We start from the raw sequence: 22938 nt of genomic DNA, 5'->3' as shown, positions 1-22938 counted from the left end.
CCATGCATCTCACCTACAAAGATCTCCTACCAAGTGTGGGTTAAAGCCAGGAGACCCCTCGTTGCCCCATGACAGTGCTAACCCCATAGGCACAGCATTGTAGTTGGATGCTGAGTGGGCAAACCAAAGCAGATGGGGCCTCCAGACCCCCCTACAGGCCCAGAGCTTTCACATGACTTTCCAGATGACACTTTGTGTAACTTCAGCTCCATATCTAGGACGTGTTTGTACTCACACCTTCACCAGCCCTTGTGGTGATGGAGGTTGGGCCCAAAAGGAGGACAGAGGCATCCTCGGAGCATCCAAGGAGAGCATTTTGCACAGCCCCCATGGTTTCCCTTCTTGCATCCCCTATTTCTGTACCATTTGGGCAGCTCTGTCCTGAGGAAGGACACTGGATTGCCCAAGGCTGGTAATTTGGGCAGAGGAAGGGAAGGGAGCTGGACTCCCCTAATAGCTCCATGAGGGGCTGAGGTTTTGCCCACATCACAACCCTGCCCTGACATCCCAGGTGGCCACATTCAGCCACACAAGGCATTACAGCAAAGCTTTAATTCTGGTCCAGCACCATCCTGGGGCAGGGGATGCCCCAAATGAACATCCCAGAGAAAGCCAGAAGAGCCACGAAGCAGCTAGAGGAGCACAGGTTGGGACATCCCACATGGCAGAAGCCATCAGCGGTGGCACGGTGACACGATGTGTTGGCTGAGAGACCTCCTCGGAGGTCCAGCAACCACCACGTCCTCAGAGCTGCAGCTCCACAGGATGCATCAATTTGTCCTCCCCTCCTGAAGGACCTGCCCTGCCTGCTCCAGGTGATTCTGCCACAAAATGGGAACATTTTAAAGCATCAAAAAGAACGTTTTCACCCCCATGCTGCAGCACAGAGCCTGTTCAAACAGCAGCGTCAGCAACCACGAGAAACTGCTGCTCCTTGCAGAACGGGTAAACAGCTCCCCTCCCTCAGCAAGAGCTTTGAGAAAGTGTTTTGTTGGTGTTATTTTTTTTTTTTTAAATAACTACCATTGATTTCCAGATTTAAAGGGGCTGCGCTGCCTAGCGGTGTTTAACATACGATAGGGAGAGGAGGGAGGGGATCCTATGAGGCTGTTCAATAAAAAGATGAAGCGAGAGCTGGAGGAAGCCTATTTTCTGCCTCAGCACCCAACTGAACGTGCCTGGTTTGTTCCAAGCAGTGACCCACGAGGGCTGCCAACCACCCAGCCCCACCAGCTTGAGGTTCGGACCCCAGAGCTGATGTTTTCCCCAAGAAATGTCACCGCGGTGGGGACAGCCAGGTATAAAAGCAGACATTAACATCTCGGTGAGTCGGAGCATGGCCAAGGCTGATTTCAGCTCTCCCCTGGGTGGCAGACGTGGCGTGGGGAGGTTTTTTGCCCCATCCTCTCCCTATCCACTGGGTTGTAGTGCGGCTCTGTTATGGTTTAACCCAGCTGGCAGCTCAGCACCACACAGCCATGCACTCACCCTCTCTTCTCCCCCTCTGGGATGGGGGGAGAGAATTAGAAAGAAATTAAAACCTGTGGGTTGAGATAAAGACAGTTTATTAGGACAGGAAAGAAAGGAAGGAAAATAATAACAATAATAATGTGTATAGACAAGTGATGCACAATGCAATTGCTCACCACCCTCTTCCTTGAGGAGAGGCCTCAGTGACCATTTGGGCCATTACCCACTGGGGACAGGGCAGCAAGGTTGATGGAAAGGTGACAAGTAGCTGGAGGTCACTGGCTGGTCACATCTTTTTCCCCAGTACAGGACAACTTGGAGAGTTGCATGCCATTGGGGCTGATTTTGCCATTTTCCCCCATCTGCAGAAACTACTCAAGCAGGACCTCAGACCACCAGACGGAGCATTTTAGCTTAGAAGCACCAAGGAAAAAAGCAGAAAGATGCCTTATAAGCCGGGAAATGAAAGCTAGGCCCTCCCTCTGCTTTCCTCCACGTAAGGTTTTCACATTAACAACAGTAAAAATATCTTAGCTACACCTAGAAAACTTTCCAAGCAGAAAGCTGCAGTCAGACGGTGGCTGTGAAGATTGCCTCCAGCCAAGCTCCTTCCTCCTCTCCAAGAAACCCTGTCTGGAAGGCAGTGATGATTTTGCCTGTGTAACCATCACAAGCAGCAAAAGAGGGTTTGCTGCTTGCCTCTAGCCTCTCCTTTCTCCCAAAAACTGGCAAAGAAAGTAAAAGTTTGGGGTGGGTAACCCTACAGGAGAGGTTTGCTTGGAGACCACATGAAGCAAATCAGTGGCCTCCCAACAGGGCTGCTGATCCTCCTCCAACCTCTGCCAGCAGCACCTAGGTGGGCACCAGCAGAGAAGCACTGCAGTGTGAATCCTACTTAAAAATAAAAATAAAATAGAAAAAGAAAAATGAAAAAAGCCAACTGGAAAAGCTAAGACAGACACGTAGCAATGGTCAAACAGTCATTGAGCGTGTCACCAGAAACAGGGAACCAAAACGACTTCACTTTCTTCCTGCCACCTCCATCCATTTTAGCACTCAGCTTGGGCATGCTGATGTTACAGACAAGATCAATAGGTAGGGAGGGTTGAAAAATAAAAGGGAGAGGGTAGGAAGTCAATTGTTCAACTGACTGACTGCTTGGCCGGCAGCCAGGCCTGCATTGCTCAGGTTGCTCAGCCTGGCTGCTTTCCAGGAGGCCGTCGGCACTGGGAAGTGCCCCTTCGCATGACTGAGTGCAGAGGGGTCACACACACAAAAAAGAAAAAGATCCTAGCCCAGGTCCCGCATTCTCTGTAAGGGGAAGTCTCTTGGTTTGTGGTAGGATAAATTCTCCAGGCCAATTCCTGTTGTCATGGAGCCAACGCTGCTTCATTGCCCCCAACAGATTTGCGTTGCTCTTAGCAAAATTAAGATCTCAGATGAGTGTAATGGAACAGTGTAAGGGGGATTTGTGCATGGGACATGCAGGTCTCTGTCCCCCACCCTGCATTACACACGCCCATCTCCTCCTCAGGACCCCTAGCCCTGCCAATCTCCTCTTCCAAGCCCTCTCACCCCATGCAGCTCCATAGAGACCCCCAGGACCTGCAGCCCAACCCCACACCACCCTATTCAGGAGCCAACCTCAGTGGGTGCCATGAAACCAGGTGTCCCCACACACTATAAAAGATGATCCCCCACAACAAGGATGGGCCCTAAATCCTTCCTGGGTCTCTTGGCATGACCATGGTGCAGATACCAGCCACCATCTTGCACTGACAGGCCCTTCTGAAAAGGACAGAGCCTCCACAAGTCTCAGCTTCAGTTCCCATTAAGTGATGTGAAGATGTCATCCCCATGACATCTCCGTGCTGCTGAGATGGTGAGACTGCAAGGCCATGTTGATTTGAACTACTTTTGTCTTCTAGGTCTCATGCACAACACTGTCAGAATTACCGAGGCACTGAAGCAAGGGCGTTGTGGCAGACAAGCATCTCCCTGAACAAGCAGTCCTGGCATAATTCATCATTTTCCTTTTTTTTTTTTTTTTAAAAAAAAAAAAAATCTCTACATTTTGCCCTCTGGTGCAATCATATTTTACGTCCACCATAACCTGGCATTAATGGTTCAGGGAGAACCAGCTCCCTGTGTCCATCTAGTCAGCTTTGGTATTTATGGACTGACTGCAAACCAAATCAGTCAGTGAGGTGATGGTGACCGAGGGTTATGCCAATGGGTGAATCGTGTAAAGCTTCCCAAAAGCACTTCTCCTTGGCACAGGGACTTGAGCTGGGCCTTGCCACCAGGGTGTCCTGGAGACTTGGGCCTACCTTCTCTACTTGCTCCTGTGGAGCTCCACATGAAGCTCCCACCAAAGCTCCTGCAGAGGCAGCTAAACCCATTTTGGATGTTTCTCATTGCTCTCCCCAACTCTCACAAGAGTTACTGCTGGGTCTGTGCTCCCTCAAGACCCCAGGAAAGCATCATTCAGCCCAGAAAACCATCACACACTGCAGTTATGCAAGGGGACACAGTGCCCACACCACAGCCTGTGGCAGGGGTCCCCATGGCCTGACAAGGAGCTGGAAATGTCCTCCTGCACTTATCCTCTTTCCTTTGTCCCTTATCTAGAATAAGCAGGGTCAGAGGAGCAAACCCAGACCTGAGAACAGCTGAAACATGAGAAACCATGCTTGGGGAAATAGCTAGAAAAAGCAGACAAGCTTTTATGTGCATAAGCCCTCTTCCAACCAAGAGCCCCAGCACACCAATACTTAAGACCAGGGAGAGCTGACGGAGATGCTCCAGCAAGAAACCCCTGCATGTTCACTATTCAAACAACCTCTAAAGAGGAAATATCACCCCAACCATCCCCAGTCCTGCACCGTATAAACATTTTACACTCATAATGCCTGTAGGATTGAGCCAGGACCAGCAGGTGAGGATGCGTCCCCATATTCACACGCCAGCTCTTCAAACAACCCCACACACCTCCCAGCCCAGCACATCTCCCCATGCACAGCCTGACCTGATGCTGCTTGGGGTAGTGAAGATGAGAAAGAGTTCTACAGAGGGGCCACTTTGCAGGATTGGGGAGCCCAGAGAGCATCACCCATCCCCTCTCTGGGCAGGACTGCTCCTTCCAAGGATGGCACACACAGAGCAGTTTCTGCAGGCTCCATCCTACAACCCAACCTCCTTGTTAGAGCCATACAGACTTCTCAGACACCCCATGAATCATCTGCCTGGTGGCTAATTTTCTCCTCTCCCTGGGGAAAAAAAAAAAATCACTTCCTTGTAATTCCTGATTGCAAGCAGAGATTACATTATTTTGGGCCTGCAGTGGATAGCAGCCAAATGAAATTGTTAATCACTGCCATTCCACATGAGGCATCGTTTCAGCAGCTACAGGGGGAAGTGGTGGACTGGTGCTGAAGGATCTCAGTCACCATAGCCAGTAGGGCTGGAAAGCCTGGGCTGGGACCTGTTGCGGGGTCAGGAAAGGAGCAGACCCACAGCACAGAGCTGCATACACACAGCTTGCATCCAAGCGGTTGCTGCATTCATTGCAAGTTTTTGGACCCTACAACCACTAAATCTCCACAGACCCACTCTGGTCCAGCTGTAGGAAAGCAGAACCCAGCCCAGAAGCATGCAACGTCTCCCTTGAAAGGATCTGGCTTCCCTAGCCAGGAACAGCCTCAGACCAACCTTTTCTGCTGTTTCTCCCATAACCCGCTGAAATATTCATTTTGTCTGGAGTTATAACTAGTCCCAGAGGGGTCTGCTCTGTTGTTGCTGCAGCTTTGATCCAGGACTTGCTTTCAGCACTCGCTGTTTTACCAGCATCCACCTCACACAATCCAATCGAACAAGATTAAAAGAAAAAAATATAGCTCCTTATTCCGCAGGTGGGAAGTTTACAGGGGCTGTATTCTGCCCACTGCAATACTTGGACCCCCTGAGCATATCAAAGGAGGTAAAAAGAACCCAATTCTTCCCAGAAAGCCTCAAAAAAAAACCACAACCAAATAAACAAACAAACAAAAAAAAAAACAAGACAAGCCACCATGTGCTGCACATGACAGCGCTTCTTCCCCACCTCTCCCCGTGTCTGAGACTGGCTGATGCCACCGAGCCTCTTCCCATCACGGGGAGCCTGAAATCACCCCAGAATTCACTCCACAGACAGGTTTTGGCCATCTCAGGCACCCCGATCCTTTGGGTTGCTCATGCAATGCTGGGAAGTTTGGGGGAGAAATGTGCAGCCCCCTCGTCCTCCCCATCGACCCCGTCCTGTTGTCACGATGCATCTCATTCAGCTGCAACCCGAGCACAGAAAGAGTGGGAAAAACACAGCCGAGTGCCTGCTGAGCCTACAAAAACCCAACACCTGGGCAGACAGACAGGACAGAGAGACAGCAGGACAGACAGACAGCTGAAGGCAGCCAGCACCGCTTACCTGGCAAGAGGCCCCCAAAAGTGGGCGACCGTGTCGGCTGGGCTGCTGTGAAACTCCTCGCACGCTTGGAAGAAGTTATGAGGCAGGAGGAGGGGCTGCTGCGGGCATCCCCCCCTCCAGCTCCAACTCCTTCTCCACCGGGCCAGCAGCTGGGACGGACGAGCACCGGGCAGGGGATGCCGCCCCGCACGCTTTCGGGGCAGGAATGCGCGAGAGAAGGAAGGGGGGGAAAGGGAGGGGAAAAAAAATCTTTACCTCGTGGGCACAGAATAATAATAAAATAAGTGGGATGTTTGAAAAGGAAGGGGCCGGCTTGGGGAAGGGGGGAGAGTCTCTGTTTGTAGGCGGCCAAAGGGTTTTCCAGCCCTGGAGGGGATGGAAATGCAAGGGGCAGGGTGAAAAGCTAATTTGTGGTTCAAGTGCAGGGGTCTGGCATTGCTGGGGGGGTGCTGGGATAGCACAGAGGGGCATGGGAAAAGACAACTTGAACAAAATTGTGATTGCACTTGGTCTCATCGCACAACACCACAGTTTTCTAAAAGCCTTAGATGTGTTCTTCTGGAGGATGTTGGCATTGCTACTAACAGGCAATGGGAAACTGAGGCACGGGGAGGCAAAGGGAACAGGGGTGTTTTCAGCGTCCAGGACATGGATTTGAATACCTAGGAAATGGCCCCAAAAAGGACTTCAACCGTGTCCTGCACCCATCAAAGCCGAAGGGGCTGCACCCCAGAGCAATCCAGCAGGAGGGTGAACCCCCCCCCCCCCAGCCATCCCCAGAGCTCACAGCACAAAAATATAAGAGATTTTGGCTCAGAATATGCTCAAAGGAAGAATCAGGGCTCTCATACCCCACATTACAAGACGTTTAGCAGCTTGAAGCAAGCAATCCCCATGTCTCCTCCCTACACCAATGGCTATTTCCCAGCGCCTGGCATCCCAAAAACTCCTGACCCAGTGGAGAACAGGTCTCACCATGGTAGGTGCTATCCATTCCTGCAGCTTGAAACCTCCCAGCCAAGAGATAACCAGGCCAAAGAGCTCAAAGACAGAGAAAGAATAAAAGAAATCCTGCTTTCAGGTGTTTAGGTACAGTAAGGATAAAGAAGTAAGGGCAGCTACAGTGCAGCTCTTCCCATCCTGCACAAGCTTGAGCCTGCAGGGTGATATTTTGGCTGACACTTCCCTGCTCCAGCAAAACATCCCAGGAATTAACTGCTTCGTGTGCATATTTACACAAATTTCTTTCCTCCCCCCATTCCTGCCACAAAGCATCACCCCAAATTCTCCAGGATCACGCCGCAGTAGGACTGCCTGAAGACTGCAGACTTCAGAGGAGCACCCCACAAGGTTTGGGCTTAACAACTGAATCTAATTGAAGCATATAAAGCTCCTAAATCCCTGAATGCCTCGTTATCGGGCTGAATAGGCTTAATTGCAATTGTAGCTACATTCAGCAATTAAATCTATTCACATCCCTGGAGTGGGGCAATCAGGAGATGCTTGTGCCACGCAGCTCAAAGGCAGTTTGGGCACCAGCAGGACTCTGATTGCCATTTGGAGGTGCCCAGGATGATGGCAGACCACCAAGCTGTGGGTCCATCAGACCTTCTCCTAGACGTATTTGGCTTCTTGCTGCTCAATAAAAGCACAAGGATCGACCAAAAAGGATCTCAGTGACAGAGCACTCGATGTCTTATCGCAGCATCCACAGCAGCTTCCTTCCAACACGCAAAGCGCTGAGCTCTCCCCTTGCTGAAGGATTTTCCTCCTCAAACCCAGCTAATTTATCCTCTCGAATTCTGGAAAATATGAAATTTCTGAAAAAAAGAGATACCCACCACACCATCTTGGTCGTTCCTCCAGGCAGCCAGAGACCTCCCAGCCTAAATAACCCACCAGGCTACAACAGGGAACAAGGGAGATGATGATGAAGTGGTGGGCAGATAAAGACTCATCTTCTAAACTCTCATTTAATGACACCTGAAAAGAGATTGAGTGAAGTGCTTCAGATATCCAAGTTTGCAGGTAACACAGGAGAAAAGCCACAACATGCCTTACCCCTGCTTCAATTCACATTTTGGGAATTGAGCCTGCGAAATGCTTTTGTGTTCAAGCATGGCAAGGCTAAGGAAGGAGCTCCCAAATTCACACCACCTGATTTATCTATGTGCTACATATAGGTGCTATCTGGGTTAATAATCCCAAGACAGCCCAATTTTCCCATTCAAAAGCCTAATTTGCTGAGCACAAGCTCAGGAATTTCTGTAGGCATTTACACCACGTCCATGTCCTTTGTTGTAACGCACAGAGAGGTCCAACCTGAGCAATGAGAAGAAATCAAAGGTGTCCAGCACCTCCAGCTCTGCACCAGGCTGCTGAGAAGAGGCCCATTTGGCCTGTAACCCGTTTACATCGCTGGCAGCCTTCACCCGAGGAAACAAAGGGCAAGGGTGTAGGGTGAAATTGGTTATCTGATATATTACAAAAAAAAAAAAAAAAAGTGGGGGAGAAAAATACACCAAGCCCATGCCAAACACAAATTGTAAAAATAAAATAAAATAAAATAAACTGCACTGAAGCATATTTGGCAGGTTCCCAAGAGAGGCTTCTCAGCTACTCAAGCCGTCAGCAAGATTTTAAAGCAATCGAGTGAAAGTGAAGGCAAAGCAAACAAAGAGGATCATTCATGTGCAGTTGTCACTTGCCTTAATGCCAACCTTTCCGGGGAGGAAAGACTTTCCATTTTCTAAAGTTCAGGCTTAATATTTAGCAAGACATCTTGGCACCCACACATAATTCATCAGAGAAAAGCCAGGAGGGCTCCAGCGGCGCTTTCTGATCCCCAGCCACTCCTTGCCACAAGAAAAATCCAGAAAAAAAAAACATCCCGTGTTTCTCATGCCCTTCTCCTTCACTAGCCCATGGCCTGGAAAGCAGCGATGGGGCCATAAAGACCCAGCAGGGAGACCCACAGAGCTGAGGACAGAGTCTCTGAAGGCAAACAAGAGTTTAAATAAAGATTCTCCATGAGGTCTCATCCAGATCAGCCGTACCCATCCCATATTAATTGTTCAGCATGACCCCATATGGGATGGGATACCCCTTTGGACATTTGGGGTCAGCTGTCCTGGGTCTGTCCCCTCCCAGCTCCTGCTGCACCCCCAGCCTGCCTGCTGGCAGGACAGAGCAAGAAGCTCAAATTCTTTGGCTTCGTTTAAGGACTGCTCTGCAACAATTAAACCATCGGTGTGTTATCAACATTATTCTCACCCTAAATCCCCAAAATGGCACTGTATCAGCTACTAGGAGGAAAATTAACTCTACCCTAGCCAAAACCAGGACAGTCAAGCATGCTAAGCTTGATTGAAATGAACGCAGGAGGGTATCCAGTGACATCTGGGACATCAACTTGGTGACTCCTTTCATGGTTTTCCGCACTCCTGAACAGCCAGACTTTTTAAGAAGGATCCAGACAAAAATAAACCTATTTCTTGTCTCATCCTCAGCTCTTATTTTTTTATTTTATTTTTTTTTCCTCAAGGAGAAAAGCCAACAAAGAAAAGGGACATAGAAACGGAGAAAAGCTGACCTTGTATAGAACAAGCCTACTCCCTTCTGGTTGCAGCCTCATAGGATCACCTCCAAGTCATGAGGTTGTACTGAGATATAGTGTGGCACAGGACATCTGCAACGAAGGCACCTACCCTACAAACACTCAAAACCCTTAACAAGTCTGGTAAAAAGAGGTAAAGCCCTTTTATAGTGCCCATGCCAGCTGCATCTCAGCTCCAATCCTCTTCCACCAGCACCTGGGAGAGCTGTTACCTCAAACTGCTCCCAGCTGCTTTGTCCCAGTCCTGTTTGTCCCTGCTGCCAAAGGAGCTACTCACGAGAGTAAAAATTAATGTTTTTTTTAATCAAAATCATTCTGGTCAGAAAAAAAATATGTGTATATTATTTAAGCTGAGCAGATGTGGGTAGTGCAGATGAGGCAGCTCCACAGATCTTGGTCAAATTATGGCACCGCTTGTCCCCTGTCCCCCAACCCCTTGCAGATTCTGACAGCCACGGGCAGGGGCCAAGAGATGCTAGGGGAATCGGGAAGGGTTAGACAGGCTTTTCGTGTGAAGAGGGTGGAAGGTGCCAGTCCCTCTCCATGCCCATCTCTCGCAAGACCGCAACAGCCACAGACCGTCTCGTTTCGCTGCACCTTGATTTCCCCAGGGGTGGAATGAAGATGAGGATATTTAACTTCTTTTGAACACACACCAAGGCCTCTTAATGAAAAACACTGGGTTGAAACACGAAGCACTGCTCAGAGAGAGCAAAACAAACATGGACAGACGTATAAATGGCATTAAAAGAAGTGGATCCTTCTGACCACAGCGGTTTTAATGGATCCTGCCTGCAGATACTTCCTACCCTTTCATTTATTTATTGCCAAGCTAAGATTTGCTCATTTTGTGATGAAAAATGCCAGTAGCAACAAGAAAGATCGATCCAGCAGCTGGGACGGACAGGTTAAAGGGGACAGGCTTGGTGTGCGACACCACTACTTGCCAAATCGTGGCCCACGTTCTGTGCCCTATGCAGAATGTACTGCGAGCAACTTTAAGTGTTCCCTTTCTGTAATATCCATCAGCTTAAAAATAAAAAGTAAAAAAAAAATAATCATGCAAATGATCTTCTTTTGACCACTAGAACCCAAAAGGGATTTTGCGGTGTAAGCACCACAAAGGGCTGTTCCAGTACCTCTCTGTAATCCTCTAAACTCACACGTCCAGGAAAATAACAGAAACCATAAATATACCAAAATATACCAAATATACCACACCATACAGAATGGGAGGGCAAATTTACTGGGCCCGCAGACTCCTCACATTGCAGGCTCCAGGAACAGCAGCAGCACATCTGCATCACTGCCCACCAAGCTCCATTCCTGCCAGTCCCAGAGCTAACTGGGGGTACTGGTGCAGAGCTGCACGGCAATTTAGATTTTGTCCAACCAGGCATCATGAGGAAATACTGCCAGGGATGAAAAAGTGACCTTGTTCTGTTAGCTGAGCACAGAAGTAGGCTGGGCTCTGAATTTCCAACCCAGGAGTGATGCTCTCTATGCAACGTTTTGTAGACAAAAAGGTCCTGGTCTCAGACCTGATGCACACACCCGATGGAGTCCTCCTAGAAAAGATGTTCCCTATGGGAAACTAAGTGCCAAAAAAGACAAGTTCAAGAAAATCTGTGCTCTTGAGACAGTTATACAGAAACCACCAATGTTGCAAGACTTTGGCAGTGAGGTCTAGACTCACCCCATTTCAAGGAAGAGTGCAATTCAGGAGCTCAGTCACTGCCAGGACTGCTCGTAAGTTTGGGTCACTCCATCACAGGGGAAGGACAAATCAGGGCAAAGCTCTGCTGTTAAAAAAAAAAAAAAAAAAAACTTAAAAAAATAAATCAGGAGACTCAAACATCTGAAGTTTTATCCATGTGATACATTTCCATTCACCATTTCAAAACACATTTTTGAGTCCAGGACAGAGAAATCTACCATTTCACATGTTCCCATCCCGAAACCTATGGGAAAGCAGTCCCTGAAAACCTCCTCCTGCAGCCCAGCGACACCCAGCAGTGAGGCCATTAACACAACACGGTTTGCGAGTGGTACCTTTGCCACTTGCTGTTGTACAAAGGTTTTCCTTGCAGAGTTAAGGAACCGAGGCTGATTACTTTCCCACTCAGGCTGGAGATTAAGACCGTTTTCCCATCCCTTCTGAAAGCTGTTTTCTCAGGCTGCTTTGGTCTATGAGCTCATTTTCATCTGGCACGCAGAGCCAGATAGTATTACGCTCCAGGAGCGGATATTATTTGCAATTCAGTGCATTAGGGACCACGGTAATTGCAGAGCAGGGTGACCCCTTGCTTACAATTCAGCAGCAATTTCGCCCGTCCTGCTTTTGTGATAGAATAAAGTCACGTGTGGCCATTTATTTCAAGTCGTTTGCTGTTAGTCAGAAACGTGTTCAAATTTTGCCTTTTCCCTTTTTACCATTTACTAAATAAAAGGAAATAAACCCAAGAAGAGCCTTCAAAGAACCCAGCTGTGGTTAAGCCCGTAAGTACTGGCCAGACAGCGAAGTGCAGAGACCCAGCCAAAAGCTTACCCTCGACGCTGCCCACATCTACGCAAGCACTGCGATATTACGTACTTTAAATGCACGGAAATGTTATGTTTTTGAACCAAAATAACACCAAGGAGTTGTGTGTTGTACTATTTCATAAAACCCAGGGAGATTAAGGGCTTAGACCCAGGAGCGAGGTACCGTGGTTTAACAGGACGCTGTGGTTTAATGGGATGCCGTGTCCAAGCAGATTTGAAGCCTTTCAGCAGGGAAATGCTCCTCAAACCTTGTGTTTTCAAGGGGAAAAGTGCTTGTTTTTAGGCTCAGAGGAAGCAGTACGAGCTCATCTGCTTTGAATCACGCTGGCTGTGGACAGCTCAGGATCATGCACGCAGGAACACATGCGGATGTTTATGTCCGGCTGATGAGTGACAACTTGCTAAGATTGAGTGGTTTGGGTTCTTTTGCCTAAAAACTGGCGTTGAGTGTCCCATGAAGTGCTGCTGGACAGCTGGGACATGCACACAGCTCACCGATATGTCCAAGGAATTAGGGTCCAAGGCAACAGCAATTTCCAATTTTGAGCCATTTCAACATTTCCCCTCTTGCAAACCAGAGTTTCCCCAAAGAAATGCACACAGAGCACAGCTTGAGGCATTTCAGATTTTCTTAAAGAAGCACAAATTATCCTGTCTGATAAAATACTTCAAACTTGGACACTTTGAAAGCAAATAAATGAGCATATTTTCAGCCAGCAACTGTGCCACACTCTTTCATATTCATCAGCCCTTTCCAGCACCTAACCTCCTGAGCCTAACGCTCTGAGGTGTCACAGCCACGTGTGTTTCTCAAAAAGCATGATTTTTAAGATGATTGGATCATCTCTGTCATAATTTTGGCTGCCTGGGAGCAGAGGGCAAAGAAGGGTGGCTCTCAGCCAGGACACTGCCTGTGCTGGGGGTCCTGTTATGCTCCACCAGCAGAAATTATCCAAGGTGGGAGAGGAGAGAGACACAGCTCGGCTTCTGTGAGCTCAGTGCCTGCTCGCAAGAGCAACACAGAACAGGCAGAGGACTGATCAGATGGCTCTGAATCATAAAACCACAATTCAGGTTGAGAAAGCACCCTTGGAGAACTGACTGCCTGCTATTTTCTCCAAGCTGACCAGACCCCAGCCTCCAAGCACGTCCTTGCACACCATGTTCTCCAGCCCCATACCATCACAGACACCTCTGCCAGACTCATTCCAATATATCAAAACCCTTCCTTTACTGGTGAGCCCAAAGTTGGCCATCACACCCCAAATGCAACCTCGCAGTGCTGGGCAGAGGGGAAGGATCACTTCCCTGGCCCTGCTGCCTTCACTTTTTACTAGCACAACCCCTTTGCTGCAAGGACACACTGCTAAGCACAGATCCACCCGTCCTCGCTCATTTTTTTTTTACCTTTTTATGTGTGTTTCTTGGAAAGGAGGCATGTGCTGGTGTGTTATAGCACAGCCTAGGGCTCCCCATTCACAGAGATCACATTTTATATCAGCTCCTTCCCCCTCGAGCAGCAGAGGCTGCCTGTACTTGACAACCTTCCCATCCATTCCTGTCCCAGGCCAACTTAAAATTACAGCTCCCAAACTCAATTTGGAGGCCCAGGGAGCGACAGGGGAGCTCCTGGGCTTTTTCATATTTAATGTCGCTCAGCAGGTCCATTCATCTTCCCTGTCAAACTGCACATTTCGGCAGCACACAACGCTCACCATTCCCACACCTGAGAGGGAAGCACCAAACTCCTGACCGCTGCAAGGTCTCAGAGGCTCCTCTTGTTCTAGGACACATGCGTGGAAGCGGTGGGAAGGGCTGTGCACCTCATTTTCTTCTCTCATCCCCTGGGAAAGGGCTGGGACATGCCTCACAGAGAAGCCAGCCCCTGCGGGATGTGTAGGGTAGCTGTGTTACCCTCAAATTCTTCCATGGCAATCGCAACTGGAGCAGAGCTGGCACATCTCAGGTGGATGGAGAGCACAATCCCTGCTCCCCAACCACCTGGACCAGATCATGCAGGGACAGACAGGTCTGAGAACAGCTCTCTTCTCTCCATTGTCCTCTTCCAAATTCATTTCTGGTTGCACACTGAGGCCAGAACACGTGCCTGTTGCTGCACCAGCTTCTCCTGATAAGAGTGGAGAACATGGGACTCATGTTCTCAAGTGCTCCTGAGCTTTCTATGTCTGGGAACACTTTCCAAGCACAGATTTGAAATACTGGACCCAGCACCCACAGCCCGGGTGCAACTTGACTGCAACCAACAGACATTCAGGTTTCACCAGCTGGTGATTTGGTCCCCTTTTGGAAACACTTAAACCCTCTCCAATCCAGCAACTCACACCAGGTTCAACCGCTCACGTCCCACTCCATCCATCACACCAAAAAATATCCCATTCTCGTGCCAAGTTTCATGGTAAACCCTGGCCACAGCTCTGCTTTTGAGGGGCTGGAGGCACCAGCTGTTAGAAATCCCAGCCAGCCCCATCTCGGGGCAGCGCTTCCCAGCCCAGCGCCAAACTACACGGCAAGGGCGCTGAATCAAGACCACAGTTGAAAGCAGAGAACAAAACCCAGAAAAAAAAATAAAATAAAAATGTAGGTTTCAACATTTTAATATCTCACATCTTCCCTGGGCATTGTTTGGAGCACGTGAACCAAATCCACCGCTTCCATCCTGTGCCAGGTCACAAGTTAGCTGAGATGTTTTCAACAGGTGGTGATCAAAACGCAGCCCGTGCACACATTCTTCTCGTAACCTTTCTGCTTAGGCTCAGGATATTAAAGCAACTGTAGCATGGCTCTGGTGGCTGCCAAGGGGCTGGGAAATATCCCCCTCTGTGCTATCTGTTCATCTCTGCTCACAAATGAGATTGGTTAGCTACTATTTGATGCCCCACGTGAGGGGCACCAGTGGCTAAGGTGCCTCCTGGATGCAGATGATGGACCAAGGAGGAATGGTGCCCCAGTATCTGGCAGGAGGGCCACTGAAACGGGAAGAGAGCTCACCCTTCTGCTCCCGCTAAGGATTGTCTGGATACAGGCAGGCCATGCAGGACCTTGCTGAAAGGGCCAAAGGCATGTCACGTCTCTAGAGCACGCACTGGGCCAAACCAGACCCTCGGGACTGTATGTAGGTTAACCCAGCCTATTGGAGGTTTTGTGGTTTGGTTTCATATGCAAACTTTCTGTGTGGGGTTCCAGATTTGCCCTGTATAGATATAAAGGGCCACAGATTTCATCCATCAATTTGAAAACGATGATCCATGTACTCCTTAAACTCACGTACAGCAACTTGTGAAGTACAACTGTTGAAACAATCATAGAGTCCTATAATTATAGAATGTTTTTTGTTGGAAGGGACCTTCTCATCCCAACCCCTCTGCCATGGCAGGGACACCTCTCACCAGCCCAGGCTGCCCCCAGCCCCATCCAGCCTGGCCGTGGGCACCCTCAGGGATGGCTGGGCCCAAAAAGTCGTGGTGAATGGTGTCAAATCCAGCTGGAGGTCGGTCATTAGTGAGCCCAGGGCTCAGTAATGGGGCCAGTTCTCATCAGCTGTGGCTAAGGGAACTGGGGTTGTTTAGTCTGGAGAAGAGGAGGTTCAGGGAAGACCGTATTGCATTCTACAGTTACCTTAAAAAAGGCTATATTGTGGTGGGGATCGAGTTCTTCTCCCAAACTCCAAGTAATATGATGAGGGGAAATATCCTCAGGTTGCACCAAGGGGAGGTTTAGGTTGGGTATTAGGAGTAATTTCTTTACTGAAAGGGTTGTGTGGCGTTGGAATAGTCTGTCCAGGTTTCCCTAGAGTTTGAGTGACCATCCCGGCATGTTTTCAAGAAATGTGTAGATTTGGGACCTAGTAGCATGGTTGAGCATCAGTACTAGGTTAAAGGTTGGACTAGATGATCTTAGAGATTTTTTTTTCCAACCTGAATGATTTTACGGTTCTATGATCCACATCTTCCTTGGGCAGCCTGTTCCAGTGTATCACCACCCTCAAAGTAAAGAATTTCCTCCTAAAATCTAATCTAAATCTTCCTGTTTTAGTTTACTCCTTGCCCTAACACTACACTTGCTGACAAAGAGACCCTTCCCAGCTTTCCTATAGCCCCCTTTAGGTACTGAAGGTACCTAAATCCAAATGATGCACTGAACAAATAAAGCACCTTTGGACACTGAGGTTCCCCTCTCTGGTGTCCCACAACACCAACCCAACACTGGCCAACAAGAAAAACCAAAGCAGACCTTAGAGACACATATAAAATATATGGAAATGGTTTCTGCCTTCAATCCAGTGCCACCAAAAGCACTCCTTTTGCTGGAAAGGTGAGAGATGACAAGAGTGAAGGGCCATGGGCCCAAATGGCCCTGCAGAAAATTACCTAGAGCGCCAATGTGGAGCATCTCTCGGTGTTGATGAGTTTTCTATGGGGAAGAAGAGGATATTTATATCTCTTGACTGGCACTGGGCTTTCTCTGGAGGTACCTTGAAGCTGCCTGGAAGCCAGCAGGGTGCTCTGTAGCTCCTATCCCAGCATGATACCCAGCTTCCTACAGGCAACCTTGCATTTTCCTTCCCATCCCAGCCTCGCTGTCTCAAGCCCTGCCCTTCTCTTGAAGTGTCACCTGGAGCTAAAGGGACCAGGCGTTGCTTCCTCCGTTAAAGATATCTGTACAGACATGCTCAAATATCTCATCCACCCCTTCCCCTTGTCGCTAAAGGGCCCCGAGTCTTCCCTCAGCACCACAACCTTTCAAAACACTTTTCTTATCACAATTTGCCTGCGGGAACAAAGGTAAGCCCATCTGCACATCCACATCTTTGGGGTTTTGCCATCTTTTGTACAAACTTCCGAATTCCTACGAGTCTCACCGAAATCAGCAGCCAAGGAGAGTCTGTTAAGTGTCTCGGCCCCAAAATCCCAACCGCAGGAAAAATCTGCGTGTAGGTCTCAGAGAAACCAGACAGAAGGAAAAACTCAACAGGAAAGGCAACATCACTTGGGACACCATGCAGAGGAAATATCCCTTATTAAACTCCAGATGAATTAGGCACCATTTGCACAGTTAAATCCCAAATCCCGCAATGTGGAAGGCACATGTGAGAAAAAATGCCTCGAGATTTAAAGAAATCCTCTAAACAAGATGTTACTAAATAAACGTAATTAAGCCTGATCAGAAGGAATAGAGACCTCCTCCATGCCTGACCCTTAGAAATAATACAGAACACATTTCCCTGGCTGTAGCTGCCTGCTCCGCAGGAGGTGCAGGGAAATACCCTGCTGGATATATTCCCTCACTATCATGATACCATGTCAATATGGGATTGGAAAAGCTGGGCTGGAGTCTCTGATGTCCTGGTCACACATCCCCTTTCAATTACTGGCACCATTTGGTAGCCCCGTCTGCTGTCACGTCAGACATCCGGATGCACGGCAGATGTTGGAGCTGCAAACATGGCAGTGCACGTGTCCCAGGACTACGTTGGGACAGCTCTGTGGGGATAGAAGATGGTGTTTCCTCATGCATGGCAGTGGTTTTGTGCTTGTTGGTGTCATGCCCTCTGTTGGGGATGTCTGATTTAATGTAGTCGCACAGTTATCACCAGCTGAGGATGTGGTTATGGTATGTACCCCCTCTGTTCAGCCAGCCTTTCGCAAGGCAACACGCACACACTCGGTAGAAGCAGATCTTCTCTAAGCCAGGCACAAGTGTTTATCCTAATCGTGCATGATTCAAGTCTAGGAAGTCATTGTCTTTCATTTCCCAGTAGTCACCATCCACAAAGCTCGACAGGTCTTGAAAATGACAGCAGCCGGCAGAGTAGATGAGCAGGAAGTAAATATGCAGGAGATCTTGGCTTGTCTTGGAAGTAGAATCATGAGTTCATTGAACACAAAGAAACAGCTTCTAAATTTCTCCAGACAGACACAGACCAGCTACCAAGACCACTCAGGTTAGACCCTCACCAAATTTTAGTGAGAGGTCTGATGGCTTGACCTTATTCTTCAAGATCTCAAAATGAATGGGGGCTGAAGATCCCATATCCATCATGAGCAGAGGCTGGGATGACTGAAGGATACTGGTCTGAAATGGATATCATTTGGATACCATCAGAAATGGACCTGTCAGCTTCAAATTATCAGCAGTCCAAGGCTGGAAGGCAGCAGGATGCACCGCCAAGTTACCTCAGACACAAACTGTGTGTAGCATGATGATATTTTAAATTATTTAGAGCTGACTTCTTAAAAATTCTATGTCTCAGCTGAATTTAGGTAAGTTTTCGCAGTTCCAGCAGTTTTGAGAATAGGTGTAGAAGAAATGAGAAACTTTTTCATCTCAGAGTTGGGGGGAATACCTAAGGAATCCTTCATCCTTTGGCAGTGTTGCATTGGGAGTCACTGGGCTAAAAAAAACCATGTCTTTGGACATGTTTTGGAGCATCATTCCCAGACCTTTTGGCACTTTGGTGCTAACACCCTTTGCAGGAGGAAAGCTTACAAAGGATTTTCTTCCCATGCTGTACCAAAGGCAGATTTTGTGCGGTCTGCAGGAAGCTCTTGCAGCTGTATTTGCAGGGTGGTTTCCAGATGGGGTCATGAGGCTGGAAGCAGAAATGGATGTAGGGTTGCAAACCTAAAAGTGCTATCTTATAGGGAAAAGGGTGGCCAGCAGTAGTGTACAAAGGCCTTGCAGGAGTGAGAGCACATATAGGGCAGTGCTGTGCGTCTGAAGTCCCTTTTATTCTAGAAAGCAAGCAAAAACCTACTTAAAAATCAACATTTTTACTTTTTTTTTTTTTTAATTATTATTTTTTTCCCAGATGTCTGCCTACAATTTGCAAGCCAAGAAAAGCAAAAGCTTTTCAATGCATCCCGAGAGCAACTCCGACACTCACACCTCTGCAAAGTGAGCAAAGAGGAGCCTTTATGCTCAGCCAGCCGAGGTGTAATTAGCGAAAGAATGCCCACGTGTCTGGATAACCAGGCTAGGTAGCTCTGCTCAGCATTGTTTGCTTTTCCAGGAGCAAAAGGGAGCCCCAAAGCAGAGCAGATTCTTGTCAATGCTGCATTCACTCAAGATGTCTCTCAGGAGGAGGAAATCCTCACCTTTCACCTGGGCTGGCATTTTTCTTTCACACTTGCACATACACACCTGTAACCCAACCATCCTGCAGAAGCAATTAAAGGTAACTTGAAGGGATTGATCTACAGATATTTCCCTTTGCAAGGAGGGCTATCAGTCAGTTATCAAGGGGACTGGCAGATACTTCACTCCTGTACCCAGGAGTGAAGAGCTTCCCAGGATACTGGCACATCTACATCATCGAGAAAATAAAGTATCAAGAGCAAAGGTAGTGATGCCCTAGCACATGGACTAATGAGGACACAGCCTGAGAGGACCCCAAACCCATCAGCCAAATGAATGCTCCCTTGGTCCTGTACATGGTCAAATCCCACTTCATTCTGGATCACATTGTCAGAACTAGGAAAAGTTGAGAAGAAAAGGAATAGAGGGCTTCTTGCCATCTTGTCTACATTTCTTGAAGAGAGAAAGGATGTCTTCTGTCATCAGCCCTTCCTGGGGTCACTGCAAGGCTCTTAGCACCACAGAAAGAAGCCTTGTGTCCACATTAGGGAATTAAATGGACAGCAGAGATGTAAAGGGAGATAACAGCCATTTATGACATGAAATCCCACCAAGCTGAGACTGTTAGTTTAGAAAAGCAAGAAATGGGGGCAGGATGAGACTTGCAGCCCCTGTGCTCCCACAGCCTCGGTGCCAGTCACCTAACACAACCCTGCTACAGGATCCCAGCTGCAAGCCAGGCGCAGCTCTCGGCCGCGCATAGGTTGCAATTCTGACTTACACAAAGAGAAAGGATAAGCAGCGATCGTTAAAAATAATTAAAGCCAATCTAATACATGAGATTTCAAGCCTCCACTTCAAATTTTATCTCCTCTGTATATATAACACTGCAGGATTAGATCTAATGCTAGGGGGCAAGTTATCCCAAAACGTGCATCATAACCAGCACTTATCTCCCGAAACCAAGCTTCCCAAAGAATATTTATTGGACCTCATGGTTCTCCTCATTTTTCCCCTTTTCCAAATATGCTTTGCCAAAGCAGGATTTTCCAAATGGCCAATTCATTAGGTCACAGCATAAAACTCCAGCACGGAGGCAATGACGAGATACAGAATACCCCTCACTTTCCCCCTTTGCGATATTTTTGCAGTAATCTGAACCACAAGGAGAGCCACATTACCTCACCTCCTCGCTTTATTGTTCCGGGGAACATCTCCAGAGTGCTTGGGCTGTGACCCACGGTGACTACAATATATCCTCCATTTTCACTTACCTTGTCAATAAGAGATAAATTGAAAGGGGAGCATCTGAGATTCGGCACCGTGCACCTGTAATGCGTTTCAGACTGCTTCTTCCTCCGAAGCCTCACCAAAGATGGAGACAGAGCTTGAGCAGGGAAGAAGAAAACTCCAGCCTCTCTGGAGGACACAGTGCAAATCCTGCAGAGTCTGGGAAAACTAAGATAGCTGAGAGTCAACCCCGCGACTCTTGTTCTGCCAGAGAGCTGCAGCTGGTGCCAGTGAAATATTTATGCAAAGACAGCAGATGTTGCGAGCAAAGTATGAAGAAAAAGATGAGAGCTGCAGCACTAGGTCGGGGCATCCAGTGCAATGCGTTCTTCCTACAGTGCCCAACATCAGATGGTAAAGAAGGATGCAAGAACAGGACAAGCCCATGGAGACATCTCCATCTTTGCAGTCTCCAGAGACCTGAGGCTTAGGGATTTCTGCCACGCAGATTGCATCCTGGAAATGCCCTTGCATTCAGAACCCTGCATGAACTTTTCTTGCTTGCTTTGGAAACCATTTAAGGTTTTTAGCATTCACAGTGTCCCATGGCAATGAGTTCCACAGTTTTATTGCATGCTCCATGTAAATATTATGTCACGGATTCATAAAATCCCAGAATGGTTTGGGTTGGAAGGGACTTTAAAGACCATATCACTCCAACACCCCTGCCATGGGCAGGGACACCTCCCACCAGAGCAGGTTGCTCAAAGCCCCATCCAGCCTGGCCTTTCATCAGCTTTCAACCCCTTGTTTCACTTGTTGCCACTCAATTTTTGAACAACAACAAGAAAATAGTTTTTAACATCTGGGAGAAATGTTGGCTGTTCCTTCCATATCAACGCTGCCATTTTTAAGGCCTAGGAACATTTGTCTGTGCTGGTGCCCCAGGGAAGGTGGGTCTAGCTGCCTCCCATGTGGGTCAGATGGTGGCTAAGGCCTGAATCTTCAATTTTTGGGTGCATGATGAGAGGAAACGAAGTGTCCTGTGACAGAAGTAAGCACAGCACTGCCGAGAAACCCCCAGTGACATTCCCATTGCCTTCAAATCAATCTCCCATTTCTCCACCCCTCGTCTGGAGGCAACCAGGGGCCATCCATAATCCATCCAGCACAAAACGCCCACCGTAACTGCCCTGTCAGGAAATAAATCTCAAAATTGTTCATTTTAGTAAAAAAATAGAAGCAGGAGGGAGCTGCTGTACTGCTGGCTGAAGGGTTAATCGTGGTGCTACCCAGAGACAGCTCCTTTTCGAGCTCATCTCCCAGCTGCTGGGCTCTGGCCTGCTTAATGAAGATGGATTGCCTCGAGGAGGCCACTTCTGTCTAGACTGCCCGTGGCCTCTTTTATTACCCCCACCCACGCAAGTGAACTCAGGATCCAGGCACGGCGAAATTCCAGGCAACAGAGCAGCAAGTGAATAAATCGAGTTTGCTCAGAGCAAACCGAGCCAGGTCTTCCCCAGCCCTTTCTCTCGGGGGTGGATTCTCTGGGGGCTAATAAGGGCTGAGCCACCGACATCATTTCGTCAATGGGGGCCCGGAGAACATTTCATTTCTTTGCCTTGACCTGTATTTGTGAAGTTTGCAGTAACCTACTGCCTCCAAGACTTCTTGATTTTATTTATGACAGCACTGGGAAACTCATGTCCTTGCTGCAACAGCTTGGCCAGGATATTGCAACCCCTGACGTGCAGCTTGTGCCCACCAGCCTGTGGAAGGGCTAAAACTGTGCAGCATCTCTTGATGTGAGCACCATGGAGTGCAGGGCATCTGCCTCACAGCCCCTCCATAAGACAATGATTTCCACATGGATGCATGGACAACATCAGATTATTGATGGGCTGGTCAAGTACAGAAAGCCTGCAGGCCATACATATGCTATTGAAAACGTGGAATAAGGGAATGTCATAGGATGATAGAGTGGTTTGGAAGGGACCTCAAAGCCCATCTAATTCCAGCTCCTGCCATGGTAGGAACACCTCCCACCAGCCCAGGCTGCCCCCAGCCCCATCCAGCCTGGTTTTGGGCACCCCCAGGGATGGGGCAGCCACAGCTCCTCTGGGCAACCTGTTCCACTACCTTACCACTCTCTGCATAAAGAATTTCTTCCTAATATCTAATCTAAATCTAGCCTCTCACAGTTTAAAACCATCACTCCTTGTCCTATCACTACACTCCCTGATAAACGGTATTCCAACCCGGAGGCCAAGAGGTGCAATAAAGTTTTGTGTCCACAGAGCTAAACTATCTTAATCCCTCCATCCCCAAACAGGAGTTGTATTGACACTGCCTGGCCTTTGTTCCATGCTAGGCTGTGCATTATTTGGGCTTGTGATAGGTCCCTTAGGCTAAATTCATGCCAGGGGCTGTGCTGAGAGGAACAAATTGTCTATCCACTCACCTAGGAGCCCCAGCCCTGTGCCATGATGTCCCACAGATCCCAACAGGAGTGAACAGAAGT

General features: G+C 48.4%; 1 protein-coding gene across 1 annotated transcript in view; it reads right to left on the bottom strand.

The window, feature by feature from the left end:
- The window catches only part of LOC311430552 (uncharacterized protein), a 117413-nt gene extending 96794 nt beyond the window's left edge, over positions 1-20619 (bottom strand). Inside the window, exons 1-2 of the mRNA XM_084507256.1 lie at positions 20462-20619; positions 11245-11350 (exon numbers count right to left, since the gene is read on the bottom strand). The gene's annotated coding sequence lies outside the window, so the exon portion shown is untranslated. The remainder of the gene's footprint in view (positions 1-11244; positions 11351-20461) is intronic.
- Positions 20620-22938: the final 2319 nt, after the last annotated feature.

The sequence above is a fragment of the Aythya ferina genome (assembly GCF_964211825.1).
Source record: "Aythya ferina genome assembly, chromosome: 1".
In the NCBI taxonomy this organism is placed as follows: Eukaryota; Metazoa; Chordata; class Aves; order Anseriformes; family Anatidae; genus Aythya; species Aythya ferina.
Note: the sequence above shows the minus strand (reverse complement) of the source record. Positions and strands in the feature narration are given on the sequence as shown.